This window comes from Pongo abelii, chromosome X (assembly GCF_028885655.2).
Source record: "Pongo abelii isolate AG06213 chromosome X, NHGRI_mPonAbe1-v2.0_pri, whole genome shotgun sequence".
NCBI classification, from domain to species: domain Eukaryota; kingdom Metazoa; phylum Chordata; class Mammalia; order Primates; family Hominidae; genus Pongo; species Pongo abelii.
The window spans coordinates 78,468,188-78,490,155 of record NC_072008.2 but is presented as its reverse complement, the minus strand read 5'-3'; the positions used below and the strand labels follow the sequence as shown (position 1 = coordinate 78,490,155).

The 21,968-nt window shown below is 38.9% G+C and overlaps 1 protein-coding gene across 2 annotated transcripts in view; it reads right to left on the bottom strand.

Moving 5' to 3' along the window:
- The window catches only part of CHIC1 (cysteine rich hydrophobic domain 1), a 109,206-nt gene that overhangs the window by 63,376 nt on the left and 23,862 nt on the right, over positions 1 to 21,968 (bottom strand). Inside the window, exon 4 of one of the 2 annotated variants that reach the window (XR_010138940.1) lies at positions 2,770 to 2,914. The exons of the other annotated variant lie outside the window; for it this stretch is intronic. The gene's annotated coding sequence lies outside the window, so the exon portion shown is untranslated. The remainder of the gene's footprint in view (positions 1 to 2,769; positions 2,915 to 21,968) is intronic. 2 annotated transcript variants of the gene reach the window in all.

Sequence of the window (21,968 nt, the reverse complement as noted above, 5' to 3'; positions counted from 1 at the left end):
ACAAACCCACAGCCAATATCATACTGAATGGGCAAAAGCTGGAAGCATTCCCTTTGAAAACCAGCACAAGACAAGGATGCCCTCTCTCACAACTCCTATTCACCATAATATTTGAAGTTCTGGCCAGGGCAATCAGGCAAGACAAAGAAATAAAGGGTATTCAAATAGGAAGAGAGGAAGTCAAATTGCCTCCGTTTGCATATGACATGATTGTATATTTAGAAACCCCACTGTCTCAGCCCCAAATTTCCTTCAGTTGATAAGCAACTTTAGCAAAGTCTCAGCATACAAATCAATGTGCAAAAATCACAAGCATTCCTATAAACCAATAATAGACAAACAGAGAGCCACATCATGAGTGAACTCCCATTCACAAATGCTACAAAGAAAATAAAATACCTACAAATAGAACTTACAAAGGATGTGAAGGATCTCTTTAAGGAGAACTATAAAGCACTGCTCAAGGAAAAGAGAGGACACCAAAAAATGGAAAAACATTCCCTGCTCATGGATAGGAAGAATCAATATTGTGAAAATGGCCATACTGCCCAAAGTAATTCATAGATTGAATGATATCCCCATCAATCTACCATTGACTTTCCTCACAAAATCAGAGAAAACTACCTTAAATTTCATATGGAACCAAAAAAGAGCCCATATAGCCAAGACAATCCTAAGCAAAAAGAACAAAGCTGGAGGCATCACGCTACCTGACTTCAAACTATACTGCAAGGCTACAGTAACCAAAACAGCATGGTACTGGTGCAAAAACAGATATATAGTCCAATGGAACAGAACAGAGGCCTCAGAAATAATGCCACACATCTACAACCATCTGATCTTTGACAAACCTGAAAAAATAAGCAATGGGGAAAGGATTCCCTATTTAATAAATGGTGTTGCGAAAACTTGCTAGTCATATGCAGACAACTTACACCTCATGCAAAAATTAACTCAAGATGGATTAAAGACTTAAAAGTAAAACCCAAAACCATAAAAACTCTAGAAGAAAACCTGGCAATACCATTCAGGACATAGGCATGGGCAAAGACTTCATGACTAAAACACCAAAATCAATTTCAAGAAAAGCCAAAATTGACAAATGGGGTTTCTTCTGCACAGCAAAAGAAACTATCATCAGAGTGAACAGGCAACATACAGAATGGGAGAAAATTTTTACCATCTATCCATCTGAGAAAGAGCTAATATCCAGCATCTACAAGGAACTTAAACAAATTTACAAGATAAAAACAACCCCATCAAAAAGTGGGCAAAGGATATGAACAGACACTTCTTAAAAGAAGGCATTCATGTGGCCAACAAACATGAAAAAAAGCTCATCATCACTGGTCATTAGAGAAATGCAAGTCAAAACCAAAATGAGATACCATCTCATGCTAATTAGAATGGCGATCATTAAAAAGTCAGGAAACAACAAATGCTGAAGAGTATGTGGAGAAATAGGAACGCTTTTACACTGTTGGTGGGAGTGTAAATTAGTTCAACCATTGTGGAAGACAGTGTGGTGATTCCTCAAGCATCTAGAGCCAGAAAAACCATTTGACCCAGCAATCCCATTACTGGGTATATACCCAAAGAATTATAAATCATTCTGCTCTAAAGACACATGCACGTGTATGTTTACTGCAGCACTGTTCACAATAGCAAAGACTTGGAACCCACCCAAATGCCCATCAATGATAGACTGGATAAGGAAAATGTGACACATACACACCATGGAATACTATGCAGCCATAAAAACGGATGAGCTCATGTCCTTTGTAGGGACATGGATGAAACTGGAAACCATCATTCTCAGCAAACTAACACAGGAACAGAAAGCCAAACACCGCATGTTCTCACTCATAAGTGGGAGTTGAACAATGAGAACACATGGACACAGGGAGGGGAACATCACACACCAGGGCCTTTTGGAGGGTGGAGGAAAAGGGGAGGGATAGCATTAGGAGAAATACCTAATGTAGATTACAGGTCGATGGGTGCAGCAAACCACCATGGCACATGTATACCTATGTAACAAACCTGCATGATCTGCACATGTATCCCAGAACTTAAGTATAATAATTTTAAAGAAAAAAAGTGGGAAGGATAAAGTTAAAATGTAGAGTTTTTATTAGTTTTCTCTTTGCTTGCTTGTTTTTATATAATTGTTAACTTGTCATCAGTTTAAAATAATATGTTATTTGCAAGCCTTATGGTAGCCTCAAATCAAAAATTACTTATACAACATATAACAAAAAGAAGCTAGACATTAAAGAACAGCACCAGGGAAAATCACTTTCACCGAAAGGAAGACAGGAAGGAAAGAAGGAGGGAAGAGAAGACAACAGAATACCAGTAAACAAGAAAATGAAAGGAGTAAATCATTACTGATCAATAATAACACTGAATATAACTGGATTAAACTCTCCAGTGAAAAGAAATAGATTGGCTGGGGAGAAGAAAGAAAAACAGCAGATAGGAGGCAGGACTAAACTGCGGCTCCCACTCAGAAGGACAGAGCAGTGTGTGGAGATTCATATTGTGAACTCCTGCTCCAAGGACTACTGCATGAATATACAAAGAAAGCTAAGAGAATCCATAGACCTTTTGAAGGAAGCCGATTGCTCCTGCATACCCCAGGAGACAGCCCAAAACCTGTGAGTCCCCAAAGTGTAAAAGTGTGAAAGGTGGATCATCTTACCCCTGAACACACACCCTCACTGGGGAACCTAAGGTCCAGATCATGGGAGAAAGATTTGACCTTACCTGGAACTGAGACGATTTTAGAGAGCCGAGCAAAATGCAGGGGTAGAAGAAGCAGCAGGAATTGCCCTGTGGGCTCTCTTGGCCCCCAAAGAAGCCATTTCTGACTTTGTCTTGCAGAGGTCCTTAAGGAGGGCTGCCAGAGGAACTGGGAAAAGACCAGAGGAAGAAGAAAACTTCTAGCTGAACTTTGTAAAAAAGAAAATCGACCTAATGTGAATTTTCTTGGACAGAAATCAGGGGAGGAGGTGAATCCAGAGTGCAGATATAGCACAGAAGCCACAGCAGGCGGGGAGGAATAAAACCTGAAAGCCCTGCTTGCTTTCGCAGCCAGGAGGCTGGTAGCCTGGGGCAGGTTCTCAGCCCTGCTTACCTGCTGCCTGAAAACCAACTTGGTGCTGTTGGGGGCGGGGCATGGTGGAAGTGAGACCAGCCTTTTGGGCTGCATGGGAGCTGGATGAAGCCTGTAATGGCTCTCTTTCCCCCAGTTCCCTGACAACCTGCAGGACACAGCAGAGGCAACCATAATCCCCTGGGAACATAACTCTACTGGCCTGAGAACCACACCCCCAGTCCTTACGGCAGCCACAGCAGACCCCACCCAAGGAGAGTCTGAGCTCAGACACACTCAACCGTACCCTCATGCGATGGTCTTTCTCTACCCACTCTGGTAGCAAAAGACAAAGGACATATTATCTTGGGAGTTCTAGGACCCTGTGCATTGCCTGATCATCCCTATACTACTACAGCTGATGCTCCATTGAAAGTGCCACCTCCTGGCAAGCCAAACAGCACAAAACTAGTGCAATAAAACTACAACTAAGGACCCTTGCAGAGTCCATTTCACTCCACTGCCACCTCCATCATAGCAGGTACGGCTATCCATGGCGGAGAGACCTGAAGACAGTTCACATCACAGGACTATGTGCAGACACCTCCCAGTACCAGCCAGGAGCCTGGTAGCTCCGCTGGGTGGCTAAATCCAAAAAAGAAATAATCACTGCAGTTTGGCTCCAAGGAAGCCATGTACCTAGGAAAAGGGGGAGAATACTACAGCAATGAAGCACCCCACAGGACAAAAGAATCTGAAGAGCAGCCCTTAAGACACAGATCTTCCCTCTCACATAGTCTACCCAAATGAGAAAGAACCAGAAAAACAATTCTGGTAGTAGGACAAAACAAATTTCTTTAACACTCTGATATGGTTTGGCTGTGTCCCCACCCAAATCTCATTTTGAATTGTAGATCCCCTAATTCCCATGTGTTGTGGGAGGTACCTGGTGAGAGAGAATTGAATCATGGGGGCAGTTTCCCCCATACTGTTCTCATGGTAGTGAATAAGTCTCATGAGAACTGATGGTTTTATAAGGGGAAATCTATTTTGCTTGGTTCTCATTCTCTCTTGCCACCACCATGTAAGAAGTGCCTTTTGCCTTCTGCCATGATTGTGAGGCCTCCCTAGCCATGTAGAACTGTGAGTTCATTAAATCTCTTTTTCCTTATACATTATCCAGTCTCGGGTATGTCTTTATTAGCAGCATGGGAACAGAATAATACAGTAAATTGGTACTGGTAGAGTGGGGTCCTGCTGTAAAGATATCTGAAAATGTAGAATGACTTTGGAACTGGGTAACAGGCAGAGGCTGGAACAGTTTGGAAGGCTCAGAAGAAGACAGAAAAATGTGGGAAAGTTTGGAACTTTGTAACTTGTTGAATGGCTTTGACCAAAATGCTTTGACCAAAATGAAATCCAGGCTGAGGTGGTCTCAAACGAAGATGAGGAACTTGTTGGGAACTGGAGTAAAGGTGACTCTTGCTATGTTTTAGCAAACAGACTGGTGGCATTTTGCCCCTATCCTAGAGATTTGTGAATCTTTCAACTTGAGGGAGATGATTTAGGGTATCAGGCAGAAAAAAAATTTCGAAGCAGCAAAACATTCAAGAGGTGACTTGGGTGCTATTAAAATTATTTACTTTTAAAAGGGAAACAGCATAAAAGTTCAGAAAATTTGCAGCCTGATGATGTGATAGAAAAGTAAAACACATTTTCTCAGAAGAAATTCAAGCTGGCTGCAGAAATTTGCATAAGTAAAAAGGAGCCAAATGTTAATTGCCAAGACAATGAGGAAAATGTCTCCAGGGCATGTCAGAGACCTTTGTGGAAGCCCCTACCATCACAGGCCCAGAGGCATAGTAAGAAAAAATGGTTTTGTGGGCCAGGCCTAGGGGCCCCCTGCTGTGTGCAGCCTAGGGACTTGGTGCTCTCCAACCCAGCCACTCTAGCCATGGATAAAATGGGCCAAGGTACAGCTTGGGCCATGGTTTCAGAGGGAGCAAGCCCCAAGCCTTGGCAGCTTCCATGTGGTGTTGATCCTGTGGGTGCACAAGAGTCAAGAACTGAGGTTTGGGAATCTCCACCTAGGTTTCAGAGGATGTATGGAAATGCCTGGATGTTCAGGCAGAAGTTTGCTGCAGGGGTGGGGCTCTCATGGAGAACATCTGCTAGGGCAACGTAAGGAAAATGTGGGGTTGAAGCCCCCACACAAAGTCCTCACCGGTGCACTGCCTAGTGGAGCTGTGAGAAGAGGGCAACTGTCCTCCAGACCCCCGAGTGGTAGATCCACTGACAACTCTCCCCATACACCTGAAAAAGCTGTAGACATTCAATGCCAGCCTGTGAAAGCAACTGGGAGGGAGGCTGTACCATGCAAAGCCACAGGGGCAGAGCTGCACAAGACCATGGGAATCCACCTCTTGCATCAGTGTGACCTGGATGTGAGACATGGACTAAAAGGAGATCATTTTGGAGCTTTAAGATTTGACTGCCCTGCTGGATTTTGGAATTGCATGGGGCCTGTAGACCCTTTGTTTTGGCCAATTTCTCCCATTTGGAATGCCTGTATTTACCCAATGCCTGTACCCTAATTGTATCTAGGAAGTAACTAACTTGCTTTTGATTTTACAGGCTCACAGGCAGATGGGACTTGCCTTGACTCAGATGAGACTTTGGACTGTGGACTTTTGAGGTAATGCTGAAATAAGTTAAGACTTTGGGGGACTGTTGGGAAGGCATGATTGGTTTTGAAATGTGAGAACATGAGATTTGGGAGGGGCCAGGGGCAGATTGATATAGTTTGGCTGTGTTCCCACCCAAATCTCATGTTGAATTTTAGCTCCCACAATTCCCATGTGTTGTAGGAGGGACCCAGTGGAAAATAATTGAATCATGGGGGCAGTTCCCCGATACTGTTCTCATGGTAGTGAATAAGTCTCATGAGATCTGATGGTTTTATAAGGGAAAACCCCTTTTGTTTGGTTCTCATTTTCTCCTGCTGCCACCATGTAACAAGTGCCTTTTGCCTTTCACCATGATTGTGAGGCCTCCTCAGCCATGTGGAACTGTAAGTCCAACAAACCTCTTTTTCTTCATAAATTACCCAGTCTCAGGTATATCTTTAATAGGAGCATGAGAACAGACTAATACACCCCCACCTAAAGACAACAACAGCTCATCAGCAATAGATCCAAATGAAGAAGAAATCCCTGTGTTGCCAGAAAAAGAATTCAGAAGGGTGATTATTAAGCTAATCAAGGAGGCACCAGAGAAAGGTGAAGTACAACTTAATGAAATCAAAAAAATCATACAAGATATGAAGGGAAAAATCTTCAGTGAGATAGATAGCATAAGTAAAAAACAATCACAACTTCTGGAAATAAAGAACACACATAGAGAAATGCAAAATGTACTGCAAAGTGTCAGTAATATAATCTAACAAGAAGAAGAAAAAATTTCAGAGCTCAAAGACAAGGTTTTTGAATTAACCCAATCCAACAAAGAAAAAACTAAAAGAATTTAAAAAAAAAAAGAACAAAGCCTCCAAAAAGTTTGGAATTATGATAATGACCAAACCTAAGAATAACTGGTGTTCTTGAGGAAGAAAAGAAATCTAAAAGTTTAGAAAACATATTTGAGGGAATAATCAAGGAAAACTTCCCCAGCCTTGCTAGAGATTTAGACATCCAAACACAAGAAGCTCAAAGAACACCTGAAAAATTCACTGCAAAAAGATCATTGGGTAGACACATAGTCATCAGGTTATCTAATGTCAAGACACAGGAGAGAATCTTAAGAGTTGCCAAGCAAAAGCATGAGGTAACCTATAACGAAAAACCTATCAGATTAACAGCAGATTTCTCAGCAGAAACCCTACAAGCAAGAAGGGTTTGAGGCACTACCTTCAGCCTCCTTCAACAAAACAATTATCAGCAAAGAATTTTGCATCCTGAGAAACTAAGTTTCATAAATGAAGGAAAGATACAATCTTTTTCAGACAAACAAATGCTAAGAGAATTCACCACTACCAAGTCAGCACTACAAGAACTACTAAAAGATCAATCTACCAATGACTTTCTTCACAGAATTGGAAAAAACTACTTTAAAGTTCATATGGAACCAAAAAAGAGCCTGCATCGCCAAGTCAATCCTAAGCCAAAAGAACAAAGCTGGAGGCATCACACTACCTGACTTCAAACTATACTACAAGGCTACAGTAACCAAAACAGCACGGTACTGGTACCAAAACAGAGATATAGATCAATGGAACAGAACAGAGCCCTCAGAAATAACGCCACATATCTACAACTATCTGATCTTTGACAAACCTGAGAAAAACAAGAAATGGGGAAAGGATTCCCTATTTAATAAATGGTGCTGGGAAAACTGGCTAGCCATATGTAGAAAACTGAAACTGGATCCCTTCCTTACACCTTATACAAAAATTAATTCAAGATGGATTAAAGACTTAAACGTTAGACCTAAAACCATAAAAACCCTAGAAGAAAACCTAGGCATTACCATTCAGGACACAGGCATGGGCAAGGACTTCATGTCTAAAACACCAAAAGTAATGGCAACAAAAGCCAAAATTGACAAATGGGATCTAATTAAACTCAAGAGCTTCTGCACAGCAAAAGAAACTACCATCAGAGTGAACAGGTAACCTACAAAATGGGAGAAAATTTTTGCAACCTACTCATCTGACAAAGGGCTAATATCCAGAATCTACAAAGAACTCAAACAAATTTACAAGAAAAAAACAAACAACCCCATCAAAAAGTAGGTGAAGGATATGAACAGACACTTCTCAAAAGAAGACATTTATGCAGCCAAAAGACACATGAAAAAATGCTCATCATCACTGGCCATCAGAGAAATGCAAATCAAAACCACAATGAGATACCATCTCACACAGTTAGAATGGCAATCATTAAAAAGTCAGGAAACAACAGGTGCTGGAGAACATGTGGAGAAACAGGAACACTTTTACACTGTTGGTGGGACTGTAAACTATTTCAACCATTGTGGAAGTCAGTGTGGCGATTCCTCAGGGATCTAGAACTAGAAATACCATTTGACCCAGCCATCCCATTACTGGGTATATACTCAAAGGACTATAAATCATGCTGCTATAAAGACACATGCACACGTATGTTTATTGTGGCACTATTCACAAGCACACGTATGTTTATTGTGGCACTATTCACAATAGCAAAGACTTGGAACCAACCCAAATGTCCAACAATGATAGACTGGATTAAGAAAATGTGGCACATATACACCATGGAATACTATGCAGACATAAAAAATGATGAGTTCATGTCCTTTGTAGGGACATGGATGAAATTGGAAATCATCATTCTCAGTAAACTATCGCAAGGACAAAAAACCAAACACCGTGTGTTCTCACTCATAGGTGGGAATTGAACAATGAGAACACATGGACACAGGAAGGGGAACATCGCACTCTGGGGACTGTTGTGGGGTGGGGGGAGTGGGAAGGGATAGCATTAGGAGATATACCTAATGCTAAATGATGAGTTAGTGGGTGCAGCACACCAGCATGGCACATGTATACATATGTAACTAACCTGCACATTGTGCACATGGATTTTGTATGACCCAAAATCCATACAAAGGGGGAATGAAACCAAAGGTTGGTTTTTTGAAGGGATAAACAAGATCTGTAGATTGATAGCTAAATTAATAAAGAAAAATGAGAGATGATCCAAATAAGCACAATGAGAAATGACAAAGGAGACAGTACAACCAATGTGCACATTGTGCACATTGTGCACCCTAAAAGTTAAAGTATAATAATCATAATAAAATAAAATAAAAAAAAGAAAAAAAGAAAAAAAAAGAAAAAAAAACCAAGATGAGATCAAACTCAAGAAAGAGTTTCAGAGATTGAAGACTGGCCTTTTCAATCAAGCCAGTCAGGGAAAAATAAAGAAAACAGAATTATAAAAAAGGAACAAAGTCTCTGAGAAATAGGGAATTATGTAGATAGACCAAACCTATGACACATTAGGACTCCTGAGACAGAAGGAAACAGAGTAAGCGACATGGAAAACATATTTGAGGATATAGTCCATGAACATTTCCCTAATCTTGCTAGAGGTCGACATGCAAATTCAAGAAATTCAGAGAACCTCTCCGTGATACTATACAAGACAATCATCCACAAAACACAAAATCTCTAGGATGCAGCAAAAGCAGCATGAAGAGGAAAGTTTACAGTGCCAAATGCCTACAGTCAAAACTTAGAAGGATCTCAAATTATCAATCTAACATTGCACCTAGAGGAACTAGAAAAACAAAAACAAACTAACAAAGCTAGCAGAAGAAAACAAAAATCAGAGGAGCACTGAAAGGAACTGAGACCCCAAAATCCATACAAAGGGTCAATGAAACCAAAAGTTGGTTTTTTGAAGGGATAAACAAGATCTGTAGATTGACAGCTAAATTAACAAAGAAAAATGAGAGATGATCCAAATAAGCACAATGAGAAATGACAAAGGAGACAGTACAACCAATCTCACAGAAATATAAAAGATCCTCAGATACTATCATGAATACCTCTATGCATACTAATTAGAAAATCTAGAGGAAATGAATAAATTTCTGCAAACACACAGGCTCCTAAGATTGAATCAGGAAAAAAAAAAATGGAAACCCTGAACAGAACAATAACATGTTCCAAAATTGAAACAGCAATTAAAAACCTACCAATGAAGAAAAACCCTAAACCAGATGGATTCACAGCTGAATTCAACCAGAAGTACGAAGAAGAGCTAGTACCAATCATACTAAAATTATTCCAAAAAATAGAGGAGGAGAGACTCCTCCTTAATTCATCCTATGAAGCCAGCATCATCCTGATACCAAAATATGGCAAAGACACAATGAAAAAAAACTTCAGGCCAATATCCCTGATGAACATAGACACAAAAATCCCCAACAAATACTAGCAATCTGAATCCAGCAGCACATCAAAAAATTAATTCTCCACAATCAAGTAGGCTTTAATCCTAGGATACAAGGTTGGTTCAACATACGCAAATCAATAAATGTGATTCACCACATAAACAGGACGAAAAAGACCATATAATCATGTCAACAGACACAGAAAAGGCCTTTTATAAAACCCAATTTCACTTCATAAAAACCCTTAACAAACCAGCCATCAAAGAAATATATCTCAAAATAGTTAAGAGCCATCTATGGCAAACCCATAGCTAACATCATATAGAACAGGCAAAAGCTGGAACCATTTCCCCAGCTTTTTTGAGAACTGGAACAAGAAAAGGATACTCACTCCCACCACTCCTATTCAACACAGTACTGGAAGTCCTAGACAGAGCAATCAGTCAAGACAAAAAAATAAAAGGCACATAAATAGGTAAAAAAGTGAAACTACCTCTTTTTGCTGATGGTATTATTCTATACCTGGAAAAACCCAAAAGACTCTGCCAAAAGGCTCCTTGAACTGATCAAAAAAATCTTCAGTAAAGTTTCAGAATACAAAATCACAATATTTTGTGATTATCGAAAAAATGATTCTAAAGTTTATACGGAAAAGTAAAAGATCCATAATAGTCAACACAGTATTTAAGGAGAACAAAGAGGACTGATACTACTTGACCTCATGACTTACTATAAAGCTACAGTAATCAAGATAGTGTGGAATTGGTGAAAGAACTGATTAGTAATTCAATGGAACAGAATAGAGAAGCCAGAAATAGACCTCTGACAAAAAGGCAATTCAAGGAAATTGTTGTCTTTTCAACAGATGGTGCTGGTACAACTGGACATCAACATGCAAGGAAAACTGAATGTATTCACATACCTTACACCTTTCACAAATGCCAAACTCTTAAAATTCCTAGGATATAACATAAAACAAAATCTAGGTGACCTTGGGTTTGGCAATGAATTCTTACATACAACACCAGAAAGCAAGATGCATAAAAGAAAACATTGATAAGTTGAAATTCATTAAAATTAAAATGTTCTACTCTACAAAATATACTATTAAGAGCATAAAAAGACAAACCACAGGCTGAGAGAAAATATTTGCAAAACACATACTTTGTAGAAAACTGGTATCCAAAGTATACAAATAACTCTTTAACAACTCTACAATAATAACATAAACAACCCAATGAAAAAGTGTGCATAGGCTCCTCAGTCCTCACCCCACTAGAGTCTCCTCCAGAAATTGGTGGGTGAGGGAATTTAGAGGCCACTAAGCCCTCTTTTCCTTCAGGAACCATCCTGTACCCGTGCCATTAAAAAAAAGGTAGTCATAGGCCTGATCAGAAACCTCTTCAAAGAAGATACATGGAAGGAAAATAAGCTTGTAAAAAGCTGCTCAATATCGTATGACTATGCAGAATTAGAAATTAAAACAATAGTGAGATATCACTACCTACGTTTTAGAATGGCCAAAATCCACAATACTGACAACACCAAACGTTGATGAAGATGTAGAACAACAGGAAGTCTTATTCATTGCTGGTGGGAATACAAAATGGCACAGCGACTTTGCAAGACAGTTTGGCAGTTTCTCACAAAACTAAACATACTCTTACCACATGATCCAGCAATCATCAAATGAGTTCAAAACTGCCCACTCAAAAACCTGTACCTGAATGTTTATAACAGTCTTATTTATCATTTTGAAATCTTGGAAGCAACCAAGAAACCCTTTAATAGGTGAACAGATAAACTGTGGCAAATCCCAAAACTGGAATATTATTCAGTGATAAAAAGAAATGAGCTATCAAGCCAGAAAAAGACAGGGAGGAACCTTAAATGCATATTGGTAAGTGAAAGAAGCCAATATGAATATATTCTATATAATTTCAACTCATATGACATTCTGGAAAAGGCAAACCTATGGAGACAATAAAAAGTTAGGTGATTGCTCAGGATATGCGGGTGGGATGAAACAGGTGTAGCATAATGGAGTTTTAGGGCAGTGCAACTGCTATTCTGTACGATACTGTGATGATGGCTACATATCATTATACACTTGCCAAAATCCATAGGATGTAGAACACAAAGAGTGAAGCCTAATGTAAACCATGGACTTTAGTTAATTATAAGATATCAATATTGGGTCATCAATTGTAACAATTGTACCACACTAATGTAAGATCTCAATAGTAGGGGAAATTGGTATAGGATGAGGGGGGTTTATGGAATCTGTGCTTTTTGCTCATTTTTTTTCTGTAAACCTAAAATTGTTTTTAAAAATCTATTAATTAAAAATTGCATATTAAAAAGTGAAGACAAAATAAAGACATTCCTAAATAAAAACTGAGAGTATCTGTGGCCTGCAGACCCAGCTTATGTGAAACACTAAAAGAAGTTCTTCAGGCTGGCATCAAGTGACACCAGATACTAATTTGAAACTGCACACAGAAAAAAAAACATTCCAAGAAGCCAAATAAATTCCAAGTAGGATAAACTCAAAGTGAACCATACCAAGATAAAGTATAATTAAACTGTTGAAAGTAAAAAACAAAGAGGGAAATCTTGAAAGCAGTAAGAAAGAAGTGACTTGTTAAGTACAAGAGATTCTCCATAAGATTAACAGTTAATTTCACATCAGAAACCATGAAGGTCAGAGGCAGTGGGATGGCATATAGTATTTAAAGTGCAGAAATTACAAAACAAACAAGCAAACTCTGTCAACCAAAAATTCTATACTGAGCAAAATTATCTTTCAAAAAAAAAAAAAAAAAATGAAGAAATTCCCAGACAACCAAGGGCTGAGGGTGTTCATCACTATTAGGACAGCTTTTTAATAAACTCTAAAGAGAGATCCTTAGGCTGAAATGAAAGGACACTAGACAATAACTTGAGGCATGTGATAAAGAACACTGGTAAAGGTAACTGCACAAATATATTTAAAAGCCAATATTGTATTTTTGGGTTGGAACTCTTTTTCTCGTATGATTAAAAGACAAAATGATAATCATAAATCTGTTAATGGACACACAATTTATAACATATAATTTGTGATAACAACATAAAAGGGGAGGTATGGATATATATAGCAGTAGAATTTACATACTATTAAAGCTAAGGTGATATTAATTCAAACTAGTGTGTTTTAAGTTTAAGATGTTAATTGTAACAACTAAGAAAATAACTTAAAAAGATACAGAAAAGGAAATAAGGTATACAGTACACTAAAAAACTCAATCAAACATAAAATAAATAAGTAATGAAGGAATTGAGGAACAAAAAACATACAACATGGAAAACATAAAAAAATAGTGGAAGTCCTTCCTTATGTGTTATGGGCTGAATTATATTCCCTCAAAATTCATACACTGAAATCACAACTCCCAGTATCTCAGAATGTGAGTAAGCAATGTTTCAAAGAAAACTGAGGGCAGTAAATGCCTACATTAAGAAAGAAGAACGATCTCAAATCAATAACCTAAATTTAGACCTTATGGAACTAAAAAGAGCAAACTAAACCCAAACATAGCAGAAGAAAGGAAAAAATAGAGTGGAGAGAAATAAAATACAGAATAGAACAATAGAAAAAATGAACAAGACCAAAAGTTTTTTCTTTGAAAAGAAATTTGACAAACTTTCAGCGACAAGGATTAAGAAAAAAAAGAAGACTGAGATGACTAGAATCAGAAATGAAAATAGGGGCATTACATATCACTCTTACAGTAATTTAGAAAAAAATTAGCAGTGAATACTAAAAATAATTGTAGGCCAACAAACTAGACAACCTAGAGGAAATGAACAAACTCCTAGAATTGACTCAAGTAGAAATAGAAAATCTGAATAGACCTATAACAAGTAAATATTGAATGTGTAATCAAAAACCTACCAAGAAAAGAAATCTCAAGATCAGATGGTGTCACTGTTATGCCCAAAAGAAAGGAAATTCTCCCAAATGTTTAAAAGGAAAATACCAATCCTTCTTAAACTTTTGTAAAATACAGAAAAGAGGGCAACACTTTTTAACTTCCTAACTGAGGGGAAGGAAAATGAGAAATGACTGCTTAATGGATATGAGATTTTCCTTGCAGGTGATAAAAAATTTCTGAAACTAGATAGTGGATGGTTGCATAACACTGTCAGTGTAGTTAATGCCACTGAATTATACACTTTAAAGTGGTTAAAAATGCAAATTTTATGTCATGTGTATTTTTCCACAAAAACCATTATGCTCAGTTTTAAAAGCCATGAAAGAGTACGTATCATATAAAATGTTCAAAAATGCAAACATAAGAGAGAAAGTAGATCAGTTGTATAGGGCTGGGAGGATTGGAGGGAAATTGGGAGTGACTAAAAGTGGTCACAAGGTTTACTCTTAGGATGATGGAAATGTTCTAAAATTAGATTATGGTGATAGTTACACAACTCTGTAAGTACATTAATATTCAATGAATTATTCTCTTAATATGTTCTGTAAATTATTATGTTAACTTTATGTTCTGTAAATTATTTCCCAATAAATTATTTTTTTAAACCAGATGGCTGACTCTCAAGCTGACCAGAAAAGTATCAAAGTTAGCTTAATACCAATCACTGTACTTCTACAGAGCACATACAATCCTACATTCAATACAATTAGCCAGTAAAGCTAACAAAAAAGGAAGCAAACTTATCAGCTTTTAGTATTAATATGCCATAAACATCATTTTCTTATATATGGCTCAAATGACTCAAGGTTGACCTATAAATTAAAAGGTTCAAAGATGGTAAGGAAAAGGCAGTCTATGACCAAGTTATAATACTCTATGCACTCACTTTATGCACGTTGTCTTTGCCCAAGAGCACAAAACGTATTTTATGAAAGGCCTAAATTATACATAGATTACACGTAATTTGCTTAATTCTTGGCAGAACTATTTGTCTCTCATTGCAAAGACTGATTTTCTTTTCCAAATGGCAAAATGTATGGATGGGGCATTTGTTTCTATCATATGCTTTTCCTTCTTTTTACAATTAGCTACAAAAACACAGAATCAAACAGGACAGTGAATTATAACCTCTGTCTCCTAAAACATCATATTCATGTCATGAGTCAGAAAGTAGTCCTTTCCTCTGACCATCTCAATTTAATGAGTATAAAAGCAAAAAAGGAAAGAATAAAAGTAATTTCAAATTTTGAGTGATAGCATGACTGGGGCTGAAATTGACTATGATATCACAGTTGGTTCAGTGGTAGATAGAAGAACAGCTAAATGAAAAGCCTCATTTCATGTATCATGTAGCTGTGAAATCGCACCAGAGCCAAGAGAGATTAGGGAGAACTCAAGGCACTCTGACCTATATTTCTTTATCACCTAATTTGCTAGAGAAAATTCTCATGAATTATACTGCCAAAAAAAATTATAAGGCAGACTATCTACATAAAATTTTTTATCCTAGAAACATTTTCAATAATTGGCTAACATAGCATCTTCATTACTATTTCCATTTTATTTTGTGAGCAAACAGAGATATGACGTCCATAAAGCTAGATACCCAATTAGAGATGGCTAGAGCAAGGTGTCAAACAACAGCCCACAGGCCAGATCTGGCTTGCTGCCTGTTTTTGTAAATAAAGTTTTATGAGAACACAGTAATGCTCACTCATTTACATATGCTTATGGCTGTTCACATGTGACAATGCCACAGTTGAGTGGTTGCAACAGAGACCTCTGGCTCACAAAGGCTAAAATATTTACTATTTGGTTCTTTAAGAAAAAGTTTTCTATCCACTGCTAAAGAATTAAAATTCAGTGGGCTGTTTATTATACAACTTACACAAACATTTCTGGTCTCAGGACTAGTCAATTTGATGTAAGAAACATGATGTAGTCAAGAGAATGCAGTATAAAGACACAAACAAAAACAAAATAAAGCAAGGATTATTTTTATGGCTGTGCTATTTGCCATGTGACTCTGAGAAAGTAACTTCACCCTCTGGATTTATGTCCACACCTGTAAAATAAGGGATTTGAACTATATGAATGTGAATCATACTTCCAATTAAACTACTATAGTCTATTCAACTTATTTTACAGATTAGAAAATCAGTAGTGAAGGTATAAAAATTCTTAATAATATTTTATATTTCTTCATGTAGACAAAAATCTTTGAGTTGCTTTAAATTTCATCATAAAACCATGTTAAAAGTAACTAGTAGTGTCCTGATTTTATAGGTGAGAAAACTTGAGGCTACAGAAAGAACAGTGACTTGCACAAGGTTACCAGCATGTTCTTAATGTTTTGCTGTCTACTATAGCGTTGACAACATGGCACATACAAAATCAGAGGCCGTGAACTATAATGCTTACAGAGCAAGGCAGATAATGTAAACTATGGGTGGTTTCTAAGATGAACCAGAGAATGTATGTTCTACTTAAAGGAAGCAGCCACCACTCAGAGCCAACTGCTGACATATACCCATGTGGGCCTGGTATTGCCAGATCTTTAGATTTTACAAGAGGCTAGATATCATGAATTTTATTTTAAATATTACAATGTTTAAATGTTGGTAAACTGAATAAAATGTTTAAAAACAGGGGGGCTGGAGCCAAGATGGCCGAATAGGAACAGCTCCGGTCTACAGCTCCCAGCGTGAGCAACACAGAAGATAGGTGATTTCTGCATTTCCATCTGAGGTACCGGGTTCGTCTCACTAGGGAGTGCCAGACAGTGGGCGCAGGACAGTGGGTGCAGCGCACCGTGCGTGAGCCAAAGCAGGGCGAGGCATTGCCTCACTCGGGAAGCACAAGGGGTCAGGGATTCCCTTTCCTAGTCAAAGAAAGGAGTGACAGATGGCACCTGGAAAATCGGGTCACTCCCACTCTAATACTGCGCTTTTCCAATGGGCTTAAAAAACGGCACACCAGGAGATTATATCCCGCATCTGGCTCAGAGGGTCCTACACCCACGGAGTCTCGCTGATTGCTACCACAGCACTCTGAGATCAAACTGCAAGGCGGCAGTGAGGCTGGGGGAGGGACACCCGCCATTGCCCAGGCTTGCTTAGGTAAACAAAGCAGCCGGGAAGCTCGAACTGGGTGGAGCCCACCACAGCTCAAGGAGGCCTGCCTGCCTCTGTAGGCTCCACCTCTGGGGGCAGGGCACAGACAAACAAAACGACAGCAGTAACCTCTGCAGACTTAAATGTCCCTGTCTGACAGCTTTGAAGAGAGCAGTGGTTCTCCCAGCACGCAGCTGGAGATCTGAGAACGGGCAGACTGCCTCCTCAAGTGGGTCCCTGACCCCTGACCCCCAAGCAGCCTATCTGGGAGGCACCCCCCAGTAGGGGCAGACTGACACCTGACACGGCCGGGTACTCCTCTGAGACAAAACTTCCAGAAGAACGATCAGACAGCAGCATTCGTGGTTCACGAAAATCCGCTGTTCTGCAGCCACCGCTGCTGATACCCAGGCAAACAGGGTCTGGATTGGACCTCTAGCAAACTCCAACAGACCTGCAGCTGAGGGTCCTGTCTGTTAGAAGGAAAACTAACAAACAGAAAGGACATCCATACCAAAAACCCATCTGTACATCACCATCATCAAAGACCAAAAGTAGATAAAACCACAACGATGGGGAAAACACAGAGCAGAAAAACTGGAAACTCTAAAAAGCAGAGCACCTCTCCTCCTCCAAAGGAACGCAGTTCCTCACCAGCAACGGAACAAAGCTGGATGGAGAATGACTTTGATGAGCTGAGAGAAGAAGGCTTCAGACGATCAAACTACTCCGAGCTACATGAGGAAATTCAAACCAAAGGCAAAGAAGTTGAAAACTTTGAAAAAAATTTAGACGAATGTATTAACTAGAATAACCAATACAGAGAAGTCCTTAAAGGAGCTGATGGAGCTGAAAGCCAAGGCTCGAGAACTACGTGAAGAATGCAGAAGCCTCAGGAGCCAATGTGATTGACTGGAAGAAAGGGTATCAGTGATAGAAGACGAAATGAATGAAATGAAGTGAGAAGGGAAGTTTAGAGAAAAAAGAATAAAAAGAAACGAGCAAAGCCTCCAAGAAATATGGGACTATGTGAAAAGACCAAATCTACGTCTGATGGGTGTACCTGAAAGTGACGGGGAGAATGGAACCAAGTTGGAAAACACTCTGCAGGATATTATCCAGGAGAACTTCCCCAATCTAGCAAGGCAGGCCAACATTCAGATTCAGGAAATACAGAGAACGCCACAAAGATACTCCTCGAGAAGAGCAACTCCAAGACACATAATTATCAGATTCACCAAAGTTGAAATGAAGGAAAAAATGTTAAGGGCAGCCAGAGAGAAAGGTCGGGTTACCATCAAAGGGAAGCCCATCAGACTAACAGTGGATCTCTCGGCAGAAACTCTATAAGCCAGAAGAGAGTGGGGGCCAATATTCAACATTCTTAAAGAAAATTCTCAAACCAGAATTTCATATCCAGCCAAACTAAGCTTCATAAGTGAAGGAGACATAAAATCCTTTACAGACAAACAAATGCTGAGAGATTTTGTCACCACCAGGCCTGCCCTAAAAGAGCTCCTGAAGGAAGCACTAAACATGGAAAGGAACAACCAGCCACTGCAAAATCATGCCAAACTGTAAAGACCATCGAGGCTAGGAAGAAACTGCATCAACTAACGAGCAAAATAACCAGCTAACATCATAATGACAGGATCAAATTCACACATAACAATATTAACTTTAAATGTAAATGGACTAAATGCTCCAATTAAAAGACACAGACTGGCAAACTGGATAAAGAGTCAAGACCCATCAGTGTGCTGTATTCAGGAAACCCATCTCACGTGCAGAGACACACATAGGCTCAAAATAAAAGGATGGAGGAAGATCCACTAAGCAAACAGAAAACAAAAAAGGCAGGGGTTGCAATCCTAGTCTCGGATAAAACAGACTTTAAACCAATAAAGATCAAAAGAGACAAAGAAGGCCATTATATAATGGTAAAGGGATCAATTCAACAAGAAGAGCTAACTATCCTAAATATATACGTACCCAATACAGGAGCACCCAGATTCATAAAGCAAGTCCTGAGTGACCTACAAAGAGACTTAGACTCCCACACAATAATAGTGGGAGACTTTAACACCTCACTGTCAACATCAGAAAGATCAACGAGACAGAATGTTATCAAGGATACCCAGGAATTGAACTCAGCTCTGCACCAAGCGGACCTAATAGACATCTACAGAACTCTCCACCCAAAATCCACAGAATATACATTTTTTTCAGCACCACACCACACCTATTCCAAAATGGACCACATAGTTGGAAGTAAAGCTCTCCTTAGCAAATGTAAAAGAACAGAAATTATAACGAACTGTCTCTCAGACCACAGTGCAATCAAACTAGAACTCAGAATTAAGAAACTCACTCAAAACCACTCAGCTACATGGAAACTGAACAACCTGCTCCTGAATGACTACTGGGTACATAACGAAATGAAGGCAGAAATAAAGATGTTCTTTGAAACCAACAAGAACAAAGACACAACATACCAGAATCTCCGGGACACATTCAGTGTGTAGAGGGAAATTTATAGCACTAAATGCCCACAAGAGAAAGCAGGAAAGATCCAAAATTGACACCCTAACATCACAATTAAAAGAACTAGAAAAGCAAGAGCAAACACATGCAAAAGCTAGCAGAAGGCAAGAAATAACTAAAATCAGAGCAGAACTGAAGGAAATAGAGACACAAAAAACCCTTCAAAAAATTAATGAATCCAGGAGCTGGTTTTTCGAAAGGACCAACAAAACTGATAGACCACTAGCAAGACTAATAAAGAAGAAAAGAGAGAACAATCAAATAGATGCAATAAAAAATGAAAAACGGGATATCACCACCAATCCCACAGAAATACAAACTACCATCAGAGAATATTATAAACACCTGTACGCAAATAAACTAGAAAATCTAGAAGAAATGGATAAATTCCTCGACACATACACCCTCCGAAGACTAAACCAGGAAGAAGTTGAATCTCTCAATAGACCAATAACAGGAGCTGAAATTGTGGCAATAATCAATAGCTCACCGACCAAAAAGAGTCCAGGACCAGATGGATTCACAGCCGAATTCTACCAGAGGTACAAGGAGGAACTGGTACCATTCCTTCTGAAACTATTCCAATCAATAGAAAAAGAGGGAATCCTCCCTAACTCATTTTATGAGGCCAGCATCATCCTGATACCAAAGCCTGGCAGAGACACAGCCAAAAAAGAGAATTTTAGACCAATATCCTGGATGAACATTGATACAAAATCCTCCATAAATACTGGCAAACCGAATCCAGCAGCACATCAAAAAGCTTATCCACCATGATCAAGTGGGCTTCATCCCTGGGATGCAAGGCTGGTTCAATATATGCAAATTAACAAATGTAATCCAGCATATAAACAGAACCAAAGACAAAAACCACATGATTATCTCAATAGATGCAGAAAAGGCCTTTGACAAAATGCAACAACGCTTCATGCTAAAAACTCTCAATAAATTAGGTATTGATGGGACGTATCTCAAAATAATAAGAGCTATCTATGACAAACCCACAGCCAATATCATACTGAATGGGCAAAAACTGGAAGCATTCCCTTTGAAAACTGGGACAAGACAGGGATGCCCTCTCTCACCACTCCTATTCAATATAGTGTTGGAAGTTCTGGCCAGGGCAATTAGGCAGGAGAAGGAAATAAAGGGCATTCAACTAGGAAAAGAGGAAGTCAAATTGTCCCTGTTTGCAGATGACATGATTGTATATCTAGAAAACCCCATCGTCTCAGCCCAAAATCTCCTTTAGCTGATAAGCAACTTCAGCAAAGTCTCAGGATATAAAATCAATGTACAAAAATCACAAGCATTCTTATACAACAATAACAGACAAACAGAGAGACAAATCATAAGTGAACTCCCATTCACAATTGCTTCAAAGAGAATAAAATACCTAGGAATCCAACTTACAAGGGACGTGAAGGACCTCTTCAAGGAGAACTACAAACCACTGCTCAATGAAATAAAAGAGGATACAAACAAATGGAAGAACATTCCATGCTCATGGGGAGGAAGAATCAATATCACGAAAATGGCCATACTGCCCAAGGTAATTTATAGATTCAATGCCATCCCCATCAAGCTACCAATCGACTTTCTTCACAGAATTGGAAGAAACTACTTTAAAGTTCATATGGAACCAAAAAAGAGCCCGCATCGCCAAGTCAATCCTAAGCCAAAAGAACAAAGCTGGAGGCATCACGCTGCCTGACTTCAAACTATACTACAAGCCTACAGTAACCAAAACAGCATGGTACTGGTACCAAAACAGAGATATAGATCAATGGAACAGAACAGAGCCCTCAGAAATAACGCCACATATCTACAACTATCTGATCTTTGACAAACCTGAGAAAAACAAGCAATGGGGAAAGGATTCCCTATTTAATAAATGGTGCTGGGAAAACTGGCTAGCCATATGTAGAAAGCTGAAACTGGATCCCTTCCTTACACCTTATACAAAAATTAATTCAAGATGGATTAAAGACTTAAATGTTAGACCTAAAACCATAAAAACCCTAGAAGAAAACCTAGGCATTACCATTCAGGATATAGGCATGGGCAAGGACTTCATGTCTAAAATACCAAAAGCAATGGCAACAAAAGCCAAAATTGACAAATGGGATCTAATTAAACTAAAGAGCTTCTGCACAGCAAAAGAAACTACCATCAGAGTGAACAGGCAACCTACAAAATGGGAGAAAATTTTTGCAACCTACTCACCTGAGAAAGGGCTAATATCCAGAATCTACAATGAACTCAAATTTACAAGAAAAAATCAAACAACCACATCAAAAA